A 24,892-nucleotide genomic window follows, 5' to 3' on the forward strand; every position below is an offset into this window, starting at 1 on the left:
TAGAAAAGTGTGTTCAATGTGGCAGAACATAAAGCTAAACAAGAAAATTGTAAGGAACGAGAGAAATAAGGAAAAATCAACTTTACACTAGTAATAGTTATCTATATTCATAAAAGTCAGTTTGAATCTTAAGTAGTAAAATTCTTCTCACAGGGCAGGGAACATCGGTGAGAGTCGGGTCTGCCATGGGACGGCGTCTGAGCTTTTCCCGTGGAGCTAACTGGTTGTGTTCGGAGCCACGGCTGGTCCCCTCACCTGTATTCCACGAGCCAGACGTAGAAATGTCCATTGGTTCGGGTTTAATTGCCATTTTTTCTAAGAGTTGGAGTTGCCTAGCTCGTACTGTTTTCATAGCTTCTTAGTGTTCTTTCTTAGCCGGGGCTCGATTTGACAGTCTCCGAGTGACCTGAGCGAAGTCTCGGTCCACGGGGCTCTCAGTGCCTGAAGCCGTGAGCCGGTGTGACAGTGAAATTTGAAGGTGTCCAGCCGCTTTCTCTGTTTGCAGTCTGTTGCATGCGTGACCACTTCCCCTCACTGACCTGAGTATGTACTTAGTAAACACACCGAATAATGGCAAGTAAGCCAAGAACGCTCCATGGTTGCTGTAAAAATTAGGTGAAACTAGCTGTGTGCTTGTAATCTTGAGTCAAGGTTGGTGACCCAGCACTCAGGACCATTCATATACGGGGACTTTTAGAACCAGAAAGGGGTACTCTTGCTTTATCTTGAGTGACACACATTTACCAGGTCCTCTCTCTAATTCAGTACATTTTTAAACATCTTGTAAAACCCACTTTTTATTGGGAACGGATGTCAGTGTGTCTGAACTTTTCTCCTGCACCTCTTCCAAATTACTGACTGTATTGAAAGCATCACTAATATCATATGAAGCCCACTCAGAGGCCCCTTCTTGTCCTGCACCCCTTACTTGTCCTGGAAAGAGACCCAACAGGGCTTCCGGGTCTGGCCTCAAGACTCCCCTACTGTCATTCAGTAAGTGCACCGTTTTTGATTTCCATCTCTGGTTATACCGCCCTGTGTCTTCTTTGCTACAGTCACAGACTATAGGACACTAGTTTATTATTCTTTAACGCTGTTTTTTTTTTTTACTATGTTACCTACTACTAGGACAATTATATCCAAGCCAGTTTGACGCTAGGACCACAGTCATAAACGAAGGGCCCCAGGCAAATGAGGTCATACTTTTCCTGTCTCATATCACCATCCAAGTCGATAGTTGAAATGCTAGCTAGCTCCTTCCTAGTCTCCTTCATTCATATTGCGTTTCTGCTGTCTGCTACACCGCCATCCCTTGGACTCTGTGATTACTCACAAATGCTGTACCTATAGGGTTTCCAGCCCTGACATTCCTCTCGGACCATGGTCTTCTGATCTTGAACCTAAAACACTCATCAGGTCCACTGAATTTTGTCCTTCTCTCATAATCCTCCTCTAATGAAGGCTTCCAGTCCATTGTCCTCATTTTTTTAATGTCATTTCTAACCAGGAGGGACACGTTGGATAATCATTTTTCCATATTTCTTCAAATATCCTGGACTTATTGATACCCTTCACATTTTCTAAACGTAATTCTTCTCAATCCTCTTTATCTGGGAAAAATTAGTTTTTCTTTTTAATCGCTGTTGTGTTTTCTAAGGTTGATGTATCAAGTCATGTAACCCTACCAGTTAAATCCATTTCTTATTCTGTTGTGACATCAGCTGGTATCCTAATGTTACTAGATGCACCTAATTATTCCTGTTGGATGACTCATCACCTTCCACCTAGCAGTTGAAGCGAGCCAGCCCCATTTCCCGTGGTTCCCAGCACATTCTCCCTCCTGCTCGGCAGAGGACCCCTCTGTAGTCATCCATCGTGAATTTGCTTCAGGGCACCTGGCATTCCGTGGTTGCTCGGCACTTGTTTACTGAGTAAAATAACCAGTTTTTATCTCTAACTCAACATCTCTCATTACCTTCTTCTCTCCCATTGTTTTCCATCTTTCCTTTTATGATTTTTTATATCTGAACTCTGGATCACCTCCTCTACCTTTCTTGTATACTTTAAAGAATTTGTTCAAGACTATTTTAGTACAGTTTTAGGTTCACAGCAAAACTGAGCAGAAGGTACAGAGATTTCCTTATCCTTCCTGCCTCCACACATGCATCCCTCCCCCACAATCAGCGTTCCCCAGCTCAGTGGTGCATTTGTTAACAGCTGATGAACCTACACCATAGTCATCCAAAGTCATCCATTAAGATCATTGGCCTAATTTTCTACCAGGCTGTGCTCAACAAATATTTGAGCTTACATTATAGTTCACTCTTGGCGTTGTGCAATCTGTGGGTTTGGACAAATATGTAATGGCATGTATCCATCATTATAGTGTCAAACAGTATTATCACTAAAAATCCTCTGCATTCCACCTATTTATCCCTCCTACCTTCTTGCCCCTGTCAACTACTGATATTTTTATTATCTTCATAGCTTCACCTTTTCCTGAGTATCACACAGTTGGGATAATACAGTTTGGAGTTTTTTCAGATTGGGTTCTTCCACGTAGTAATATGTGTTCTAAGTTTTTTCCACGTCTTTCTGTGGCTGGATAGCCCATTCATTCTTAGTGCTGAATAACATTCCAGTGCATGGATGTGCCTCAGTTTATTTATTTATCCACCCAAGAAGAACATCTTGGTTGCTTCCAAGTTTGGGAAATTATGAATAAAGCTGCTATAAACATCTGTGTGCAGATGTGTGAGCTGCTACTGCCTGAGTTCAGATTATCATCTAACTCCCACTAGACTAATTCTTTGATTACTCCTTGCCACATTAGTGCTTCACTTTCTTCTGTTACCCTCGTACTTTTTTGTATTCTTACAGGACTCATCCATACCTTGACTTACATTCCCATAACTTGGAATTCATTCTACCTGCCTACAATCCTTTGTTTACTTTCTTCCAAAATAATTCCCCCATGACTTTATAATGTTCCTATAATATGTTTCTGCTCCCGTTTACACGTGGTAGGAAATATTTGATGGTTCCTGAGTCCTGTGACAAAGTCCAAATTCTCCACCAGGGCATTCCGAACTCTCAATACTGGGCCCTGACCTGCATTTTCAGCTTTACATATGTACCTCACCTTATCTGCTGACACCCCCAAACCATGGGCCTTTTCTTTGGGTTCTTGCGCCTACCTTTCTGCCCCTTTTAAAATGTTTTTTTTTCCTTTTTATTAAAAGGTGTTGATGTACCACAAAGATATTTGTCAATTTTAAACTGCAACATCTTATCACAACCTGTAAAATCCTACATATTTTTTAGTGTTCGTCCAAAAAGATACCTTATTTTCTGAAATACCCCCTGAAACACTTTGCCTCCCTAGGGTACCCTTGCTCTTCTTTTGTGTTCTTCTTAAAATACTTGTTTATACTATGACATCTCTTCTAATTATTTGTATGCTGGAATCCAAACTATAATTTATGTACCGAGTACACCTTACATTGGTCTTCTAGAATTATTAGCCAAATTGAATTGTTTGCGAATTGTTTGCCCTTTTTCATAGCTTTTGGAAAGGACTTTGTGGTCCATGAAAGGATGTTATAGAACCTCTTGTTTTTAGTTCAGAACTGTCTAATAGAAATACCATGTAAGCCACATATGAAATTTAACATTTTCAAATAAGTACATTTTAAACCATGAAAAGAAACTGGTGAATTTAATTTTAATAATATATTTTATTTAATATATTCAATATATTGTCATTTCAACATGTAACCAATGTGAAAAAGTTTTTTGAGCTATTCCACATTCTTTCTGTGTTTGTTTCTTTCATACTAGGCCTTCAAAATCTAGTACATACTTTATACGTACAGCGCCTCTCATTTCAAACTGGCCGCATTTCCACTGCTTAATAGTCATAGGTGTTTAGTGGCCACTGGACTAGACAGTGTAGCTGTAGATACTTGAAATTTCTAATCACTCTTTATTTTCCATTGAGGCAAATGGTTTATATAGCCCAGTAATATGTTATAAGGTTGAACTCTGAATTCGTACTAAGTTTTGTAACGGTTCATGTATTTAAGGTTTAAAATAATAGGTTTGAACAAAATATAAGTAGGGTGTCAGGTCACTTACATCACTTCATTTTTGAACTTGTTTTTCTGTTCGCCCTGTGGGCAGGTGTGCCCTGCATTCTCACCTGGCAAAGCCAGTGGGCAAAGTGAGAGCTGTTGTATCACTGACCCACATACAAGCTGGGCACCTGCCACGGGGTGGCTTCCTAGTTCTGGAACCCATCCCTCCTGGGGCACTTGAAATGCAGAATAGACTAGTGTTTAACATGTTACTTAAACACCCCCTCCCCGGCAACTTTGTGACAATTTTGAAGTTAGGAAAAATAAGGAGGACTCATTTCCTCCTGGAACAGAATTTGATCCAGAGTTGAATACACTTTGATTGGTTGGTGGATAATGAGATTTGACATGGTAGGAGGTGCTTTCATATTGCTAATGAGGCACTCCGAGAAACCTCCTTGTGGGATGAGCTTTTTTATGACCTCATTAAAAGATTCAGTATGAACAAATCACTTATTATACCCAAAATTCATTTGTGAATAACTCAGCATTTATTTTTCCAGTGCTGTAGTGTTCAGGTTTTCAGATAAAATACCTACTACCTATGCCATGGGTAGTGTAGCTTATGTTCACATACACAGATTCCAGCCAGGGTGGGTAAGAATTTTTCCATGGGGAAATTGTTTTAGAAAACTAACTTGTAAGTTACAATCCAGCCACACATCCAGTGTAGCCTTGGGATGGATCTGGAAGGGTGAGTTTGCCCCTACTTGGAACTGCAGAACTTGACCTGAACCACAGGGGTTCTTGAATTTATGGAGCAAATGACATAGGGGAGAACCTCTAGTTCTTCGTAATAGCACTTTTCCTCTTGGGCTCTTGGGAGTAGGTCGTCACATTTTTTTCAAAGCAGAATCTCACTTATGTTTCCTTGTTCTTATAGCTACAGACATTAGTGAGAAAGTGCTGAGAGGAAACCTAATGTATCTGCCTAGATAATTAGGTGATATTTTTTTTTCCTTTTGATCAAAAAAAAAGAGAGAGAAAACTGCTTAAGATAGATCTAGATGAATGATTGTTTTTGACTGCTTCTTACCATGCCCTTCTTTGAGGCTTGTGTGGGCGTGTTTGTGTTTTTTGTGCATTTTGTAGCTCAGGAGGGTTTTCTTTAGTTCATTAAGGTTACCTCGATTGTGTGTGTACAAATGCACACACATGGGAACACAGGATACCCTATAATGTTCACTGGGCCCAGTCAGCTGAATCCAATCACCTCACCCATCACTGTACTAGAAAAGCTAGCCCACCATCAAGGATTTACAGACATAGGAATAAAGGAATAGAGAGACATAACCTCATTTAGAAATTTTAATAAGAATTAATACTGTAAATACTTTAATTTGAATTAAAATTTAAATATAGTAAGTTAGATATTTATTTCATCTTTTGCTGGTTATGAAGGTAGGAATTTCTATAGTGGGCAATATCTTTGAATGCAACTGCTAATCACCTGCCGTGCATGAACCTGGAAATAGATCAATATTATAAACTCCAATTCCACACTTCAAATGTATCTTTTAATTTCTAGTTTATCATTTTTCTTAGTCTTTTTCTTTCATTTGCATTTTCACCTTATAATTGTAAAAATAAGTCAATATTTGTAAAACTCTGAGAGGTCATAATTTTGTTGAAGGGAGAAAATCCATATTTTTGTCCATGATTGCAAAACACTTTCAAGTGTGGGTTTATACACATCTATAAGCCTATCAGAGCACAGCCCAGTCGTTTCTATGGCTGTGTTGGTTCTTTCCTTCTAATCACTTTTATAGACATTTCTGCATGTAGTGTTTGTCCACTTCTGACCTGCGTCAAAAAATGTCGTTGCAAAATCACAATAAAATTTGTTGCACAAATATCATAAGAGGAGAAAGAATATTGTCAATGATTGGTTCCTGGTTTCCATAAAATATTGAATGATGTCATCCTTCCTGTTGAATAACTAAATGCATGGAGAATACTGGGTTTTCTTTGTGTTCTTAAAAATACGTTGCTCAGTTTCTGAGCTTGAGAAAATTCATCCAGGATATCATCATCTGAAGAGCCGTGGTCTGAGGTTTTGTTTATGTGGTCAGTTTCATCCATCTTCTGATTTATCTAATAATTGCAAAATATCCCCTGTCAATTTTCGCCTGTTTGCCAGTGTGGAAAATGAACTTCTTTGATTTTCAGGTACAGTCAGTGAAAGTCTCCAGGCTTCTCATATACCTTCTTGAGAGATCATACAATGTTTTAGGAACACAGTAATAAAACTGGTAACTTCTCTATTACCTCATCAGCAAGTCCTTTACTCTTCTATTGTCGTAATATTTGGTCCTTTAACAAGTTGGAAATAGTTCGTGAATAACCATAAGTCTTGAGGAATGGCAGATCTAGGAAAATGTTGTCCTTCCGAATCTTAGGTATATTAAAAGCATCATTGGACTGAAATGATAATGGCAAGATAAAGTTTTATTCAACTTTTAAAAAGTAAAATTTTTCTATAGAGTGTAATAGTCAAACATGAACTTTACAAGTAGGTAAAACTGTTCAAAATGAAACTCAGAAGGTGAAGTTGTGTCCAGTGAACCCTGATGGATTCTGGGAGTTAATAGTATATCCTGCTTATCAGTTTACACTTGTTATGCGAACTGTGTGTCTTTGTCCATTAAGATCATTGGCCTAATTTTCTACCAGGCTGTGCTCAACAAATATTTGAGTTGAATTGAATTGGCATTCCCATCATATGCATACACAAACATAATTGGTAACTCAAGGTTAAACTAATTACACTTTAAAACAAAAACTGCTAGGGAATAGCATTCCAGACAAGCAGTAATTAAGGGAAATTGCATCAGGAATCTCTAAAGCTACAAACACTGAAAAATCTTGGACCTCTGGAATATTTATTACAACTGCCTGGCCCCTTTACTGTAGTTACTGCCTGGATATTTTTTCATTGTTTCAAAAAGTGAAGTAAAATAGAATAAAATAAAATTGGAATTATAAGTGAAAGTAAGATTCATCTCCATTTGAACTTTGGGTAAAAGTGCATTCTTAGAGTGGCTTTCTTACTTATGCCAGTAAGCATTTTTTTTTGTTCCCTCGTGTCAAATCAGAGCTCTTTATTAAAAATAACAGCAGGCAGAAATTTCAGGAAGCACAAGTTATAGTCATGAGACTAGCTAAACTCCATTAGCTTTTGGCAGGCATTGTGTGATTTAAAAGATGGATAAATAAACATCATTGTAGAGCAGTGGTTCTCAACTGAGGGCAATTTCGCTGCCCAAGGGACCTTTGTAACTGTCTGCAGACATTTTTAGTTGTCAGTACTTGGCACGGGGTGGGGGGAGTGCTCCTAGGATTTGAAGGGTAGAGAGACCAGGGACATTGCTAACCATCCTGCAATATAAAGGACAGCCCCATAACAAAGAAAGGTTGAGAAACTGGTTTAGAAGACTGAAAAGCTAGGGAAAGTTGTTTTTTGTTGTTTTTTTTTTAAATCTTCCATTCCAAGCTTTCATCTCACCCTGATCTTTTATGAATAGAAAAACGAACAATCTAGGAATATGCATCTTGAATAGAGCTTTTGGGCAGATGGAAATATTTCAGATCAAAACAAACCTTCCTAACATAGCTTCATGCGTGTGCTATGTGCCTATGAGTCAACTGTAGCTCCTGGTGACCTGTGAATAAGAGATGTCCACAGTGTCCTTTCCCCTTCAGCCCCGCTTAGCTACTGTAGACCTAAACCTATGGCTTTGATGGAATCAATCTACCTCATGTTTGGTCTTCCTCTGCCGCCTTCTATTTTTCCCAGCATTACTATCTTTTACAAAGTACCCTGCTTTCTCAGAATGTGCCGAAAGTAGGACAGCTTTGCCTCCAGTTTTGTCATCTTTGCCTCCAGCAACATTTTAGGCTTAATTTGCTCTAGGACCCATTTTATTTGTCTTTTGATGATCCAGGGTATCCATGGAGCTCTCCTGACACCATATTTCAAATGAATCACTTTTTTTCATGAGTCTTCACTGTCCAACTTTCACATCTGTACATCATAATTGAGAATATGAGGGTATGGATGCTCTTAGCCTTGCCTCTGTTGACACATCTCTGCTCTTGGTGATTTTTCCTAATTCTTCCATTACTGCCCTACCAAGTCTCAGGCTTTTCTTGATTTCTTGGCTACAGTCTGCATTTGAATTGATGCCTGAACCAAGATCAACAGTGTCTTCAGTGTCTTTGTTAAAGTTGTATATTTCTTCTCTTGTCGTGACTTTTGCCTCCCTGATGTTCAAATATAATCCAAGGCTCTGACCCATACAACTTAACAGGTGTGCTAAGACAGGAAAACAAAGCACCTCTACCTACTACACACACACAGGGAGACTGCCAAAGTTAGGAGGCAAAGAAATATGGCCCAAATGAAGGAACGAACAGAGCCCCAGAAAAAGAACTAAGCGATGCAGAGGTAGCCAACCTATCAGACACAGAGTTCAAGACACTGGTGGTCAGAATGCTCAAAGATCTTTTTGAAAAGGCAGAAGCATGAGGGAAGAAATGAAGGCTATACTAAGGGAAATAAAGAAAAATCCACAGGAAACCAACAGTGAAGGGAAGGAAGCTGGGATTCAAAAGTATTTGGAACATAAGGAAGAACAGTCAACCAGCACAAAATGAAGAAATAAGAATTTTTTTTAATGAAGGGAAGTTAAGAAGACTCTGGGATATTTCCAAAAGTGTCAACATCCAAATCATAGGGTTGCCAGAAAGAGAAGAGGAAAAGCAAGAAATTGAAAACTTATTTGAAAAAATAATGAAAGAGAACTCCCCTTATTTGGCAAAGGAAATAGACATACAAGTCCAGGACGCAAAGAGAGTCTCAAACAAGTTGGACCCAAGGAGGTCCATACCAAGGCACATCATAATTAAAACACCAAGGTTAAAGATAGAGAATCTTAAAAGCAGCAAGAGAAAGGCTGAGAGTTACCCACAAAGGAGTTCCGGTAAGACCATCAGCTGGTTTCCCAAAAGAAACTTTGCAGGCAAGAAGGAACTGGCAAGAAGTATTCAAAGTGATGAAAAGCAAGGACCTACGACCAAGATTACTCTATCCAGCAAAACTGTCATTTAGAATTGGAGGACAGATAAAGTGCTTCCCAGACAAGATAAAGCTAAAGGAGTTCATCATCGCCAAGCCCTTATTATATGAAATGTTAAAGGGTCTTATTTAAGAAAAAGATCAAGACTATGAACATTAAAGTAACTACAAACTCACAACTATCAACAACTGAATCTAAAAAACAAACTAAGCAAATAACTAGAACAGGAATAGAATCATAGATACAGAAGTCATTTAGAGGTTTATCATCTGAGGGTAGGGGAAAAGGGGAAAATGGGGTAAAAGGTGCAGGGATTTAGAAGTGTAATTGAGTGGGCACAAAATAGACAGGGGAAGGTTAAGAATAGTATAGTAAATGGAAAAGCCAAAGATCTTATATGCACAGCCCATAGATATGAAATAAGTGGGGGATCACTGGAGGAAATGGGGTACCAGGCAGAGGGAACAAAGGGGGAATATTGGGTCAACTGTAAAAGCATAATTAATAAAATATACTCTTAAAAAAACAAACACAGTCATGCTTTGGCACTTCCTTCTTTCACTTTCATCAGCAGAGATGTTTCAAATTCCTGCCAGTCGGATGGGTCAGCCACATATCTTAAGTAAATGATATTTCTTCCACCAATTTTCACTCCTCCTCCCTCTGAGTCTAGCCCAGTTGTTCATACATGGTCTGTGTCCACATTAAACAAATAGGAAGATACAATGCATTCTAGTCTGACACCGTGCCTGTGGGAAAGCACTCGGTCTCTCAATATTATTATGCATCAGGACCATCAGGTGCTCAGATACGCCCATTGCCATCAGAGCAACCCATAGCTTTTCGTGATTGCCACTGTCAAAGGCTGTAGTGGAGTCCGTAAAACATAGACTAACTGAAACTCTTTAGAGTGTGTCCGTATCCAGTGAATGTTCATCTTGGGTGTGTCTTTCTTTATGAATCCAGCTTGAACATCCAACATTTCTTGCTCCATATAAGTAGTAGAAGCCTTTGTTTCGTCAAGTCAACATCTCTTTTATTGGGTGGGAAACAAGGGCAATGTTTCTAGAGTTACTGCACTCCTTGGCATCTCATTTCCCGAAGACCGGGATTTTTGTTGAACATTTCCAGTCTGTAGGCCATTGTTTTGTTTTCCATATATGACATATTCTTGTTAGGGGTTTGACGGATTCAGTCTTGGACTTGAAATAATTCTATCAGTATCCCATCAAGCCCCGTGATGTATTTATGTATCCAAAGGTTAAAATACTTTCGTCAAAATGTGCTCACATGATGGATGATTAAGGCTTCTTATTTAACTAATTACTTCATTAAGTCTAATCATTATGTCAGATATTTTTCTTTTTATTAGTATACTGCTGTCCATTTTGACTGCAGTAAATACAAACCTATTTTCTGGGACAAATCGGTCATATTTTAAAATACCTTGTGTATGTAGAGGCATGGAAGGCTAACTCCACTTGAAATATTTTTCCATTACATGTAATTACAAAAATGTTGAAAATACAATAACTTTCAGAAGGCTGTGCATCTCGGAAAAATCACCTGTTAATTTAACTCTGTTGTAAGTTTCCTATTTCTTTTTGTTTTTCTTCATATGTATGTTTTTATTTAGTTGTGGTTGAAATGTAAATTTTTATGTTTAAATATTTTAAAGACTTTTAATTAACATCCTTTTAATTATGTATGTTTCTTCAAAGTTTATTCATCCATGTCACCACTGTCAGACCTTTGTTTTGCTCTTTTTTGACATTAGCGAAGCCATGTTTTTTAATTCTTTAAGGAATTCAGATTTTCTTCATATTCCATAATAATTGTTTTATGGGTAGATGTCCAAAAGTAGGATTTGGAGATTAAAAGATGTGAATCTTTTCACATCACTTAAAATATATCTTGATAATGTTTATGCCCATTTAGGGTGAGTTAGCCAGTAGTGGGTGGATTTATTTTGTCAATGCCTACTAACCTGTCCTGGGTGACATAGTCTTGTTATTAATAATGTGACCCCTTCTTCATACCCTCGACCTTTCAGGGTTTTATCAATGGTGAGTTTCATGGAGATATTTATTGACTAGGTTTTATGGCCTTTTATACCCTTCTACTGCCACACACGAGTAGTAATAATTATAGATAGTATGTAGGCTTACTGTGTGCCAACCACTTGCTGAACACCTTGCATATGTTAACCCATTTAATGTTCACAGCTTTTTTATGTCTTGGTTATTTGTAGAATGATTTAATGAGTTTTATTTGAGCTTTTTCAAAACTATGAATAGATTTGTTCTGATATATCTGTACTGGAGCATTTCATATTTTTTTTCTTGTGCCAAGCAAAAATTGTAGGTATTTCAAATGTAAATTCAGCAGAACCTTCTACAGATTCTTATTCCATTAATTCTACATTCATGAAATGTAGTTAATAATTTGCACTTTTCTTATCTAACCACATTTCTTCACTTTTACCTGAAGAGCACATATAAATCATGACTTTAAAAATGATTAGTTCATTCACCTTTGAGCATAAAAAAATCTCAGACAATAAATAATCTTGAGTGACTGATTCATAATATATTTGAGGGAAGTGAAAAATGCTTGACTTTTACTGATATTAAGGTATACATAGATTCCACGCTGTTTAATCTGCCCTAGTAAGGAGCCTTCGGGAGGATGGAGGTGGGGGGTGGGGTAGGGTCTAAAACTTTAGGTTAGTTTAGTACAGCTGAAGAATACCAAGGGAAAAAAAGTGCGTTGTGACATATGCCTAGAAAAGGGCCAGCCTTTGCAGAGGGCTAACTTGTTCCCTTTGAAAAACATCACTTAACCCAGGATTCCTAGAGTGAGCCGTTTCTCTTCACTTGCTTGTTTGGGAGTAAGGAGTTGCAGTTCTTGGGGGGACAGAGAATTTGTAGACCCCACTTCTACATGAGCAGAGGTCTATTCAATGTAATTCTCTTATAAAGGAGAGAAAGGTATCTTCATTATTAGTGTGCAAAGTGTTCCATAGAGATATGTATATTTTGGTAGAGAATGGGATTGTTACAGAGAGAAATATATACGTAAATTATATCTCTCTTTGATCAATAAATAACTGTTTTAATGTATTGTTGATTTGGTCATTATTGGAATCAAACAAGATAAGGACAGAGTTAGGAATGCAGCGTGTAAGCCCATCATGTTAAATCTGTTTAGGGAGGGGAAATGTTAACCCAGTAACCCAACCCAAGGTGGACCATGTCGACATACAGATCACAGCGATGGTAAACGTACTCTGCATGGAAGGCAGTTGTGTCCTTGGCTTCCTTGGAAGCTGTAGATGGAGTTCTAGTGTAGATAACGGGAATGTGGTTCCACAGCGTCTTCAGCTACCTGTCTTGTAAGAACTTGTAGCACAATAAATACACTACACAGCCACAACTATTGGGAACATTTTTCTACCCTACACATGAGCATGGTTATGAGATTTTTAATTCATTTATTAAGCCCTCTAGGGAGTTGGAACTCAACGTTTGTTCCAGAAACATGGAGGGCTGCTAATAACGCTGTGTGCGGCCCGTTTCCAGCCATTTCCCAGAAGCCTGAGCAGAGGCGCACACAAGCTGATGCTCAGCGTAAGGGAGGAAATCTTGATTGTGATCATTACTGCATTTGGCATAAAAAAGTCTACTTAAAGCTTGATTTGTGAGTGGCACTCTGCTTGGTATAGTTGAAAACCCACTTAAGGATGGTCTGCGTGCTCCAAGAACTTTTCTCAGAAAATGATCACCAATTGTGTGTGCAGCGCGCATCTTCCAAATACGTTGTCTGTTCTCTGCGAAAGCTGGTGATTGCATCACAGGATCGGTTATGCACCCATTGTCTTCCTGTCAGCCTGGGATGTAGAAACATTTGGTAGCCGTAACTGAGCTCAGGCTCTTGTGCAAATGGGTGCCCATTAGTGGGTCAGTAACGTTTCCTGTTTTTAAAATTGGTCGCGAGAAAGTTTGTTTGTTGTTTAGATAGCGAGTTACTTGACTCTTTCCTATTTGGATCTCTGGAGTCAAAATCCTTTGAATATATGATAACCTTTCAGCTACTTTTCTGCTTGCATTGTAAGTGGTATTAACTGCTCGGGTGGGGGTGGGGAGGTTACTTTCAGGGATTACAAAGTGAATCTTACAAATGATAAATCACAGCCTTCAATCTCTGCCAGTGGATGAGTCGAGAAGGATCGGATCTGAGGAAGCAGTTTATGGCGTTGCAAAGGAACAGTCGCGGTGCTGGGTTGGCAGCTCCCAGCACGGTTTGAGGCTGTAACTGTATCCCTGACTGTTGTACTTAAATGAGGAAACTAATTTGAAAATGATGAATAGGAGAGTAGCAGAAGCTTGCATTTTCTCTTGAGGGAACTGGCTGCCAACTTTAATAAAAAATGCTGAGTTTCTGTATTTAATTAGCTTGGACCGCATGGATGTCAAGAAGAAAAACAAAACACTTTAATAGCCTTAACCAGATTACAGATGTGTGGCCAAACCAGTGGGCTTTATTTTGGGTTCCAAGCAGGTGATGGCTGGAAGCAGGATGCCTTTGAAGTGCTGGGTTGGGTTGCTGCCATCTGAACTACATCTGGCAATGGCAGTGAGCACCACGCTTGCTTCGGGACCTAATGGCACAAGCTGCCCGAGTAACAGGATAGGGCCGAATGAGAAGTCCTGAGAAACCGTTCACTCTTGTAAGAGTTATGTGGAGAGTTGGATTGTGCAGTGCTGAGACTTTGAGACTCTGACGCCATTGAGACATGAAAGGTCTCTCTTTATGCCCCTGGTGTCTTTTAATTAAACTCTCTCAATATTCCAGATTATAAAATAGATCCTTACGATTTTAACTGGTTTCTGGCAGTAGTACCCTCAGACCCAAATTCCTTGTTGAAACCAACATCTGGAAGTTATCTTCATTGGAAAACCTCTAATAGAATTTAGATGGGATTCACCATAGTTACATGTAAAGGTGGCTCTTACAGTGCTGTATTTATTTATTTTGTGTTTTTTCCCCTTTGCCTCGAGACGCACATAGTAGCATATTGTGCCCAAAGAGGCCTCCTTTACTTGATAACAATAAACAGCATGCTGGATCTTTATTTGGAAGTTGGTTTTACATAAATTGGCTTCCGGAAGCCCTGAAATAAGAGGTCATGGTGGAGTATATGATATCTCCCTCTCTCGGGCTACACTAATAGCAGGAGCTTATCGCAAAGAACTCAGCTAAATTTTAATAAGCAATGTTTCCTTAGATCAGTCCACCCCCCGCCCCCTACCCATTGTCTCACACCGGCAAATAGAGAAGCTTCCTTTTGACGTAATGACTAATCACCCACCTCTGGTTTGATAATTTATGGTTATTATAATATGTTCCGCTTTAATTAGGTCTTTTAGAAGTATTGTATGCCTTGTAATTATTATAATCAATAATAGTAGATAATGACTCCTAAGCACTTTCTGTTCTAGATGAGGTTGAGGACATTATTAAAAAAGGTTTTGGTAGTAAACAGGTAATAATATTGTTATTTTATAAATTGAACTGTGTGGGAGTTCTTTTTGTTTTAGGGAAGCAAAAAATCTTAGGAAATATGATTTCCTGGGATTGGAAAATTAATGTGTGATTGCTTTCGGCTCTTCTGAGTTTTTTAAATTGAACACTAGTAGATATTCAAATAGTAGCAAAGTCATTCTACTTTTAACTTCTGTATCTTTAAAGACCTTCGATTTTATATAAATTATATTTCAGAAACAGTTTTTGAAGAATCATAGAATCTTAAACTTTACTAATAAGGAAGGGAAGGCACATCAAGGTTTGAATCTTTTGCCTTCCGGAACATGCTGTTCATTTGTTTTCTTCTTGGTGTTTGTACATCCTTTGAGTGTTCATGGGTAGCCTCGGTGGTCTTCAGGAGAATTTCATAGTTACTGTTATGGGAAGGTCAGAGCCATGGCTGTCACCTCACATGCATGTGGAAGCACTTTGGTTTTAGGAAAATGTCTACAAGGTAGTTACAAGATGGCAACATTGCATTTGAAGTAGTTTAATGGGTTAGAATGAATCAGAGGAACGGGAAGCTAAGACCACACTTTGATAGCATCCCTGAATCCCTAGCCCACTTAGAGTCCAACGTCATGTACAACTCACTATTTATCGAAGTGCGTGCTGGGAAAGACCAGTCCCAAATGGAGGTGAGGCTATCTTGTTACGAACAGTCTATTCACGAGATTTGCTAAGTGTGTTTCAGCCCTGATAGTGAGTTGTAAGCACACTTAGCAAACCTTGTGAATAGACCGTTCATAACAAGATAACTTCCGTTTGGGACTGGTCTTTCCCAGCATACACTTCGATAAATAGACTCTATACACCCCATTACTGTCTCAAATACCAGAGTATTTCGAACATTTGTGATCTTTAGCCATGACTCTTACATAGGACTGAGTATGCTTTTGCTCTGTCATTGGCATTAAACAGACAAGTAGGGTAGTATTCATCCTAGCCTCTTTATCTGCCTAATGAAGGTACCAGTGCAGACAGGCCCCGATGGCCTCTGGGCTCAGGAATGTCAACTTCCATGGGATAGAAATGTCCGTATAAAGCACTGTAAGGCTAATAAGCCCTTCAAATCCATTATCTTTGCCATTTCTCAGAAGCCCTCTTTCCAACATAACTTTGTCATTGTCATTCCCATCTTGTCTTTTCTGTACATTTTCACCCAGGGCTTTGGAGGTCTTTTTGTTCTTTTGTTTTCAGCTATCCTGCCATCACTGTTTTATTTTTGTTCTGTTTTGTTTTCAAACCCTTGTTCCTTAAAGTCCTGACTCTGGTTATGTCTTTTGGATTATTATTTCCCTTACTCGCCCTTTCTCCTGGGCTGCTGTAATCTTGCCCTTGACATTAAATCCCAGTTTTCATTCAAGTAGGCCAAGGTCTATTTCTCCTGCCCAGACTCTGCTGGGATATTTTATAGGCATTTGAATCCTGACATGTCCAAAAGAGAGTTCGTAACTCCTACCCTCCCTGGCCTCCGCCTCGGTTCTCTCAGAGTTGTTCTTTCTCATTAACGGCCCCCCCCCACCCTTAGGAGTTGGAGCTGGGATGCATACTGGCCCTCCCACCAATCCAGTTCTGGATTTGTGTTCTTCTCTCCATCCTTTTCTGTACAGTAGCCCTGCCCCCCCCCACACACACACCCTTATCCACAGTTCAATGTTCAAAAAATATTAAATGGAAAGTTTGAGAAATAATTCATGAATTTCATATTGCGCACCGCCCTGAGTGCCTATTTCATTTCCTCACGTAGGAGTTGGGTCATCTCACCAAATCACAGGGAGGGCGAGGACAGTGCAGTATTTGGAGGGAGAGACTGCATCCTCACAGCTTTCATTACAGTATATTGTTATAGTTGTTCTGTTTTATTACTTTTATTGTTCTTAATCTCTTACTGGGCCTAAGTTAGAAGTTAAACGTTTTCATAGGCATGTATATATAGGACAAAACATTGTATAGGGTTCGATCCTGTCTGCAGTTTCAGGCTTCCACTACGGGGGAAGGGCTTGGAACATAGCCCCTGTGGTTTAGGGGGGGACTGCTATTCAAGCCAGGTCTAAAATAAACTACCATTATTTCATGCTGGAGTTACTGCAATATCCCTACTAATTTCTGCTGCCATTGTGTCTCTCCTATACACCCACCCTTTCCCCCATGCTTACCTTATGTCTTTCTCTGTACAGCAACCAGGATGTGGCATGAGTTACCTGTCTAAAGCTGATCATGAAACACCCCCCGGTTAAGGTGTGCTCCCTAGTACCAAACACACAGAGAAAAATTAGTGAAACCTTTCGTTGAGATGCCAAGGCTGTTGTTAACGGAAACAATTACCAAACATGGGCTTTGTGCCAGACCTTTGTCTACATTCTTTTCAAGTATTGTTAAAGTACAACAATTTAATTGAATACATTTGAAGATCTAATTGGCTCTATTGAAGAATTTATGAATCAGGCAGCATCCCATCTAGTAAATAGAGAGGTGCTCCCGAAGCTCTATGATACGGAAGGCTTCTATAGGCACCAACTGGGCAGGAGGAGAGAGTTGGTAGCAAAAAGAAAGGATTGGTTAAGGCAAGGTTACCTTCCTTCAGGGGGAGGTGACGGTCTTATTAGGCAGATTGCCTCAGTTCTTTGCAAGGGAAGAGGGGTGGGAGGGGTGGAGCAACGGTGGATGGAGAGGGCCCACGTGACAGTTACCTGATTGGTACTGACCAATTAAGGTGACCTTCCTGGAGAAGGCTGAAACCGCAGTTGGGTCAGGTAGTAAGTCCAGGTTCCCTGTCGTGGGCGGTAGCGTAAGTAACTGTGCCTTTGGTTGTCTCTTCAGCAGCATTAACAGAAATGACCCAGCTCCTCTCTACCTCTCCAGTGTCACCTGTGTCTCTGTCTCTCCCCTGCCGACTCCACATTGTACTAGTCAACCAGGCAAGCCTTCCCTGCCCTCCCCCAAGACCGATGAGTCTCTCCCTGGGGTCTGGGATCATCTCCACCCTTAGCTTCCCTGCCGGCTTTCCAGAATGAATTCCCCTGACCACTGTTTTCAACACTCCATCCCCCAATAGTCTCAATCAGCCTATTTAGTTGCTCCTGACACTAGTGAGACCTTTGAGTACTTTCTTGGCCTACTGGTCTTTCTCTCCCCCAGGAATGTAAGCTGCCTGGGGGACGAACCTCACCTTTGGTTTGTCTTTCAGAGCCTTAGGCCTAGCACAATGCTTGGTGCATAGTCAATACCCACCAGCATTTGTTCAGTGAATGACTTTTCTTGTACTGTTGTTTTAAACATAGTAGAATGCTCCTGCTGATGCCCTTTAATCAGTACTAGAAAATATCTTCCCAGGGAATTTTTACATAGAACAGCTTGCATTATGCTTAGGGGTAAAGAGGGGAAGCCGGGAGGCAGAAGCTAGATTCTGTTTCCAGTTACACCGGGATGTATCAGCCATGCAGAAAGTGAGCGGCCCTCTGGCCTGCTGTCTGTGGTCTTTCAAGAATGGTACCTCTTTGGTTTTGAAAAACAGAAAGTGGCAGTGCTGTTTGCTTAATGGAAATAGAATACAGTGCATCCTGGATTTGTGTATTTGCGGCCCAAATTTCTAGTCCTTCATTTCCAGCCGTGTGCTGGAGGCCTCTACAGCAGCGTCTTCAGCATCTGAAATTCATCATCGTCACCGCTGAAACCAGGAACTCCATTCCTGGCCACCCATTCTCCGTGCTGCATCCTTTTGTTACTGTTGGTAACCGCTCTCCACACCGTCTCTCCATCTCAAAGCACCTGCTTCATCCTCTCACTAACCCCTTCACCCAGGTGGTCGCCAGTTCTGTGTGGTATTTTCTCAAAGCTCTCACTTCCATCATCATCCGTGGCCAGGCTTCCTGAGAGCCTTCTCCTCCCACCTGTCCCTGCCCCGCCCTTGTCTGTCCTTCATACTTCTGCCAGTTCATACATACTAAAATGCAACTAATATTGCCATTCTTCTTTTTAAAGCTTCTCTAGGAAGTAGACTGAATCACAAGTAGATAAGGACAAACACTCTTCTCTTTAAAGCGGGTCCTTTGTGTTCAGAGCAGTAGCTGCTCACCCCTGGTGCCCACGCTCCACCTCCACATCCTGCAGGCACTTCATGTATTCTCAGGGGCTGTGCCCTGTTCCTGCAGTGCCCCTTCGCCATCCTCCCCTCTGGAGATGTCCGTCCATTCTTCAGCTTGCAGTCACCTGTCACCTTCTCGGCCCGTCCCTCCCGGGCCCCATGTTCACAGACTCCCTATTCTCAATCCATTACACTTCACGGGCACCTCCTGCATAATCCCACTTGATGCGTGTTTGCGTGTCCATCTCTGTGGGACTTTGAGGCCATAGTCGGCGATTGGAACTTTACTAGGCATGGTGCCTGATAAAGAACAGGTCTTCCTGGCTGGTGTGGATCTGGATTGAGTGCCAGCCTGCAAACCAAAAGGTCACTGGTTCAATTCCTAGTCAGGGCACATGCCTGGGTTGCAGGCTAGGTCCCCAGTAGGGGGTGCTCAAGAGGCAACCACACATTGATGTTTCTCTCCCTCTCTTTCTCCCTCCCTTCTCCTCTTTCTAAAAGTAAATAAATAAAATCTTAAAAAGAAAGAATAGGTCTTCATGAGTTGTTTTTATGAAATAATAAACACTAAGGAAAACATTGTATATGAAAAACAAGTGCTACTTTTACTTATACCATTTTTAAATTCTAGTAACCTAAAAAGAAAAAAAATTATGAATAAATACAAATTTGAGCTCTAGGCTAATAACAGCAGGTAGGTATAGTATTGAGCTCTTACCAGGTGCTTAATGTACATGGACGGGTCGCAGGCTCTCCTGAGCTAGGTAGTGTCATCCCATTTTAAAGATGAAGAAACTAAGTCACTTGCTCACAGTCTCATCAGTGCTGGTGGGTGGCTTCTGAAAATGTGCTCTTAATTACCACACTGTACCCACCTCTCTCTAGGACCCAGAGAACTAGAACACTCAGGTAACTCCATTATATTGCAGTGTAACTTTTCCTTGAGCAAAAGAATTCACACACAAAAAAAACAAGTGTTACCAGTCATTTAACCCAAAAAGTAATGCACTTCACCTTCATTTCTTCACCCTGTATCTTCTACATTGGTCTTATTATATAAGGAATCTCGATGCTTGATATTTATTCCACAGGTTTTTCAGATATCAACTATAGATACTTTTAAAAATACACTTCCCAAGGCAAGAAAGTGGGCTTGTTGAGTGAGGAAAAAGTTGGCTCACCGATGAAGAATGAACTAAAAGTTTTACCTCTCCAAACATGCATTCCCCAAATATTCTGGCTCATCTAAGACGTTCGTATAATAGTAGCAGGCCGTGTTTACCCTTACCTGTGTCTAATCTTGACCATACGATTGAAAATGCCTATTTCAAGCCCGCGGGAGAGAGAGGCCAGGGAGCTTTTGTGACTTGCTCTCTTAGGGATAAATGGCACTTGGTACCACCTGAGGATGGGGCAGAGGTATCTCTGGCGTCCTGGGACTGAGGCCCTGCTCGGTAAGGTGTCCCTACAGGTTCTGAAATGTGTTAGGAGGAGCAGAGTTTGGTGTCATTGTTCCCCCCCCCCGCCCCCCAGGTAGAAGCACTGTTTCACATGAGGGGTGAGTGAGCCCACAGTTGTGGAGCTGCTTTCCTTCCTAAGGAAGAGGTCCTTCACGGGTGGGCCCCAAGGAGGGCTGAGGCTGGTGTCTTGCCGTGTGGCTCTTCTAGAGGGCTGTGTAGCCATTTCATACACGAACTGTCTATAGCTCTATGAGTCCCTGTGTGCACTGACGCTGGAAGACGGTGCTAGGCACACAGCTTTTGCTGAAGTGACCTTTTTCAGGGAATTTTAAACTCTCTTTAAAACTTGTAAGTTCTCCCAACTCTCCACTCCAACCTACCTTATCTAGCTTCCCTGGTTTTATTTGCTTCATAGCACTTAAAATGTGCTAGTGTATAACATCTTTGCTTTTGTTACTTATATCCCCCTTACTCCCACCCAACTCCCCACCACCGCAATAAATGCCAAGAGGACAGGGAATTTTCTCTGGGTTTCCCCCCCCACCCCCAGCAGTCACTTCACTGTGTGGAACAGGACCTCCTGGAACCTGGTACACACTCACATATGTTAAATAGCTAAAAATCATATATTTCCAACTCTCCACCCAAAATGTATGCAGATCACCTGTCCTTCGCAGCAGCCAAATCTTTAGATGTGAGGAATTGGCTCATTTAAAGTTTTCTGGCATAGCATCTGATGAAGCAAGATTTTTAAATGACTCTGAAACTTTTTATCACTTTAGGTGCTTGCTTCATAAAGCTGTCAGGAAAAGAACCTGCTTTTGATTATATATGGCTTTTCTTGCCTCCAAGATAGTCTTTTAAAAAAAGCAATTTAGCTTTTTACTATAATTAAATTCCACATGTAATATTTCTTAAGTCTTGCCAGAATATCATTTTCCCCCTTTCAACAAACTTTTTATGATTTAAAGTAAAGTGCAGACTGCAGTCATATTAAATACTTCAGTCTGCATCTCTAAAATCTAAGGGCATTTTTCTACAGAGCTCACAGGTCATCCTATCACCCACAAAACCAACAATAATTTCTTAGTAGCGGATTTCTTAGTAGGGGAGTCACGGTCAGATTTTCCCGGAGCTCCAGAAGCGGCCGCTGTGGCTTGTTCTCTCACACCGGACTGTTCAGCACCAGGCTCGGTGCCTGACCCCTCGGTGCTGCAGACTCAGAACTCACACCTCTCTACACCTGACGCCTCCGGGCTGAAGCAGCTCTGTGCTGTTTCCTAGAAACCTCCGCATCTCGGGCCTTAGGGGTATTATTTATATTGTCGGTGTTTTCCTCTATTGCTGGAATGTTCTTCTTCCCGTGAGCATATACTGACATAGTGGAGAAAAAAGGAAATTGTCACATGTCGTACCCAGGCGGTCCTGGTTCACACCAAGGCTTGCCACGCTTCTCGTCTCTTGGTGCGTCCTGTGCTTCCGAAGTTCACTAATTTAATCAGGGCAGAGTTCATGGGTCTGTATGAAGAGAGGTTGATTTTATACTAAACTACCTGTTTTATAATCTTCCTTGAGTTTGTTTTCATGCCTAGCAGCTTTTAGTGAATACAGTTAATCGTCTTCTTGGAATTGGCAAGAACCTTGGTTGCCAATCCACACAGGAATGTAACACTGGATTCTGTGGTGTTCTGTTAATATTACTGTGCCATGCGGTACTAGAACTGTGCAAATATCTGTAACATCGTTTGTTTTGTTTGTTTTTACTATAGAGATGAAGAGATTTTGTGTTCTCTTAAGATCTTTCCTAGAAATACCTAACGTCTGACTCTCATGTTTTCTAATAAAGAAGAAAATCCAGCCGTGTGAGTAATTGTCATAGGGCCTATCAACCCCGAGCGTTCCGGGGGCATATGTTCAGCGGTATTTGGTTATGTTAGCACTAATTTATTTAACACGTATTTTTGAAGCACATTCTGTGTATCAGGTGCTGCTCAGGTGCTGTGTGTGTGTGTGGCCTTTGCTCCATCTCTTACGTGGTGCCCACTGTTGGTCAGGTGTTCTATGTGCGTTACAAACACAAACCCATTGGCTCCCCGTCACATCCCCACGAATGAAGATACTTCTTGTAAATTTTCCATTCCCTGGTGAGGATAAGGAGGCATAGGTAGGTTAAGTAACTTGCTCAAGGTCACAGAGCCAGAATCCAGATGCAGACCGTCTGGCGTCAGGGTTTGTACTTCTCACCCTCGGCCATGCTGCCGGAGCCCTTGCGGGAAGGAAGCCAGAGGCAGGGATCGCTGTTGTTTCTGCTCTAGAATTTGAGCACTTGGACATCCTAGAGGCCTTTCGCTGGGTTTCATTATATCTCTTTTGTTTCTAATCAGGACAAAGCCTAGTCTCGTGCCAGCCCATAGTGCACCCTCTACACCAGAGGTCAGCGCGCTTTCTGTAAAGGGTCAGGGGGTGAACGTTTTAGGCTCTGCAGGTCACGTGCTGTTTCTGACCTGAAACAGCACGTTTTCTTTTTCTTTACAATGTTTTGAGAGTGTAAAGACCACCCCTTGCCAAAGCGTAACACCCCTGTGAGTGCTGTCAGCATGGAGGAATACCTGTTTTCACTGTTGATATCAATGGAATCAGATGGTGGATTCCCCTGTGTGTGCGACTTCCAAGGGGGCCTTTCATGGGGAGAGATACTGGGTTGGTTGTTCGGTTGGTTGGTTTGTTTTTGCTTAGCGCTCCCCGTCTTGAAACATTAGAGAATAAGCTGCTTTCATATTTTTTCACATACTCTGGCAACATGTAGTTTTCTTAATTTAACAACAATAATTCATCTGGGACTCACTGACTTACCCAGGCCTTGTACCATTCAGGTTAAACTGGCAGCTATTAGAATTTGGGCAGAGAGGGTGAGAACTGTCTGTTCACCTTTTTTAAAAACATGCTTGCTTTTGTCTCTACTCCCTACTCTGGGTGACGTTCCCCCTTCTCCATCAACTGGAGAGTGTGAGCATCTTCCCCTTGACACCTGCCCTCGGGTTTCCCTGGGTTGGCCCTCACACCTGGGGGGCCCACAGACAGCTGTTCTGTTTTCACTCTCCCTCCTCACCGCAGGCGGTTAGGTCTCCTGATTGTCCAGTTCACAGAATCAGAGCTTTTGCTCTGCCATTTCCTCTCCTTTGTCCTACAAAGAGGAAGAAAAACATCAGTCTTACCAGACACTGTGAAAGGAGACAGCCTTTTTAGGGAATGCAAATGGTGAATTGTGTTGTGTGACTTAAACAAAAAGCAATTAAAACTGGTATGTGAGGAAAATCTTTCACTATCGACAGGGAGTTCTAGCAAGGTCAGACCTTATTTAGAAATACAAGGAGAGTCACCTTTGTGATACAGTGGATCTTTCACCACCTGAAATCTCACCTGCTGATACGTAGACTTTTATTATCAGTGATTTATTTCCTCATAGTAATGACCCTTTGACCCCTTTGCCTCCTTGTTAAACTCAGATACTTCTGAGATGGTCAGCATTTGCAGACATCCCTCCTCCTCCTTTAGAAAGAAGTGTTTCCTTCATCCGATAGGAGTGTTTCTTGTGATTGGAATTTAAAAGCTGGAAAGGCCACCTACTGTAAATGGACAAATGTCAAAATGTGGGAATGTGAGGGAATGTGGTCCTGTATTCCCAAGGGATTATTTTACTGTGAGTTGTTGGGTTGTTTATAAAGAAATTGCTTTCTGATGCTCAGCCTGGCATTTCCATCCGGGCCCCTTGTTTACGTTTTCTTGCACTGTGAGCAGGTTTTCCAACACCGACTCACCTTAGTCCCATCACAGAACAAAGCTTTCCAGCAGTTGAAGAGAAGGTCGCAAAAGTAATTTTTCCCCTTTCTGTTTTTCCTGCCGTTTATGAAAACTCCAGTGGGCAATTGCAATGCTGGCATGTTTGGCGTTAAAACATAACTTTGTGCTACAGTCTTCCTAGTGTTTGAACAGATAACTGGATTTATGGACATCTGAATTTAATTCCAGAAATCAAAGCGATGGTAATAAGAACTGGACCTGAGTTCTCCTAGGCTTAGTGATTTAATTCCTCTGCCAGTGGAACTATTATGTGTCTCTGTTCCTTGTTACCGTGCCAGTGAATTGCTCAGGCAGGTGTAGCGATGGAGATGGGCCTAAACTCTTTCGATCTCGTTCGTGGCTACACACATACCAGAATGCCGATCGCGTTAACACAGCTGTTTCTGTAAGCAGGTTTTCTGTTGGGAACTTCAGAAAGTGCAACATTCAGATCATAACAAGAAGGTTGAGGGAGGTTCCTGGGGTACCCAGGGTCGTGTCCTCCTTTCCCACCTGGAAGCACAGTGGTGTCTTAACCTGGGGTCCCAGCCTTGCCTGTCACTCCATTCGTGCTTCAAGAACGCGTGCACACTTCATGGTTTAGGAAGAATTCTGGTTTCATTTTATTTTTCTCGTTGGTTTTATCCAAACTTTTCACTTAATTTGGAGAACTAACTAGCACTGGTGCTTATGATTTCATTGACT

At 41.1% G+C, this 24,892-nt stretch overlaps 1 protein-coding gene across 6 annotated transcripts in view; it reads left to right on the plus strand.

The window, feature by feature from the left end:
* APP (amyloid beta precursor protein) overlaps positions 1 to 24,892 on the plus strand; it is a 238,273-nt gene that overhangs the window by 100,549 nt on the left and 112,832 nt on the right. The gene's annotated exons all lie outside the window — the stretch shown is intronic.

This window comes from Desmodus rotundus, chromosome 2 (assembly GCF_022682495.2).
Source record: "Desmodus rotundus isolate HL8 chromosome 2, HLdesRot8A.1, whole genome shotgun sequence".
Lineage (NCBI taxonomy): Eukaryota > Metazoa > Chordata > Mammalia > Chiroptera > Phyllostomidae > Desmodus > Desmodus rotundus.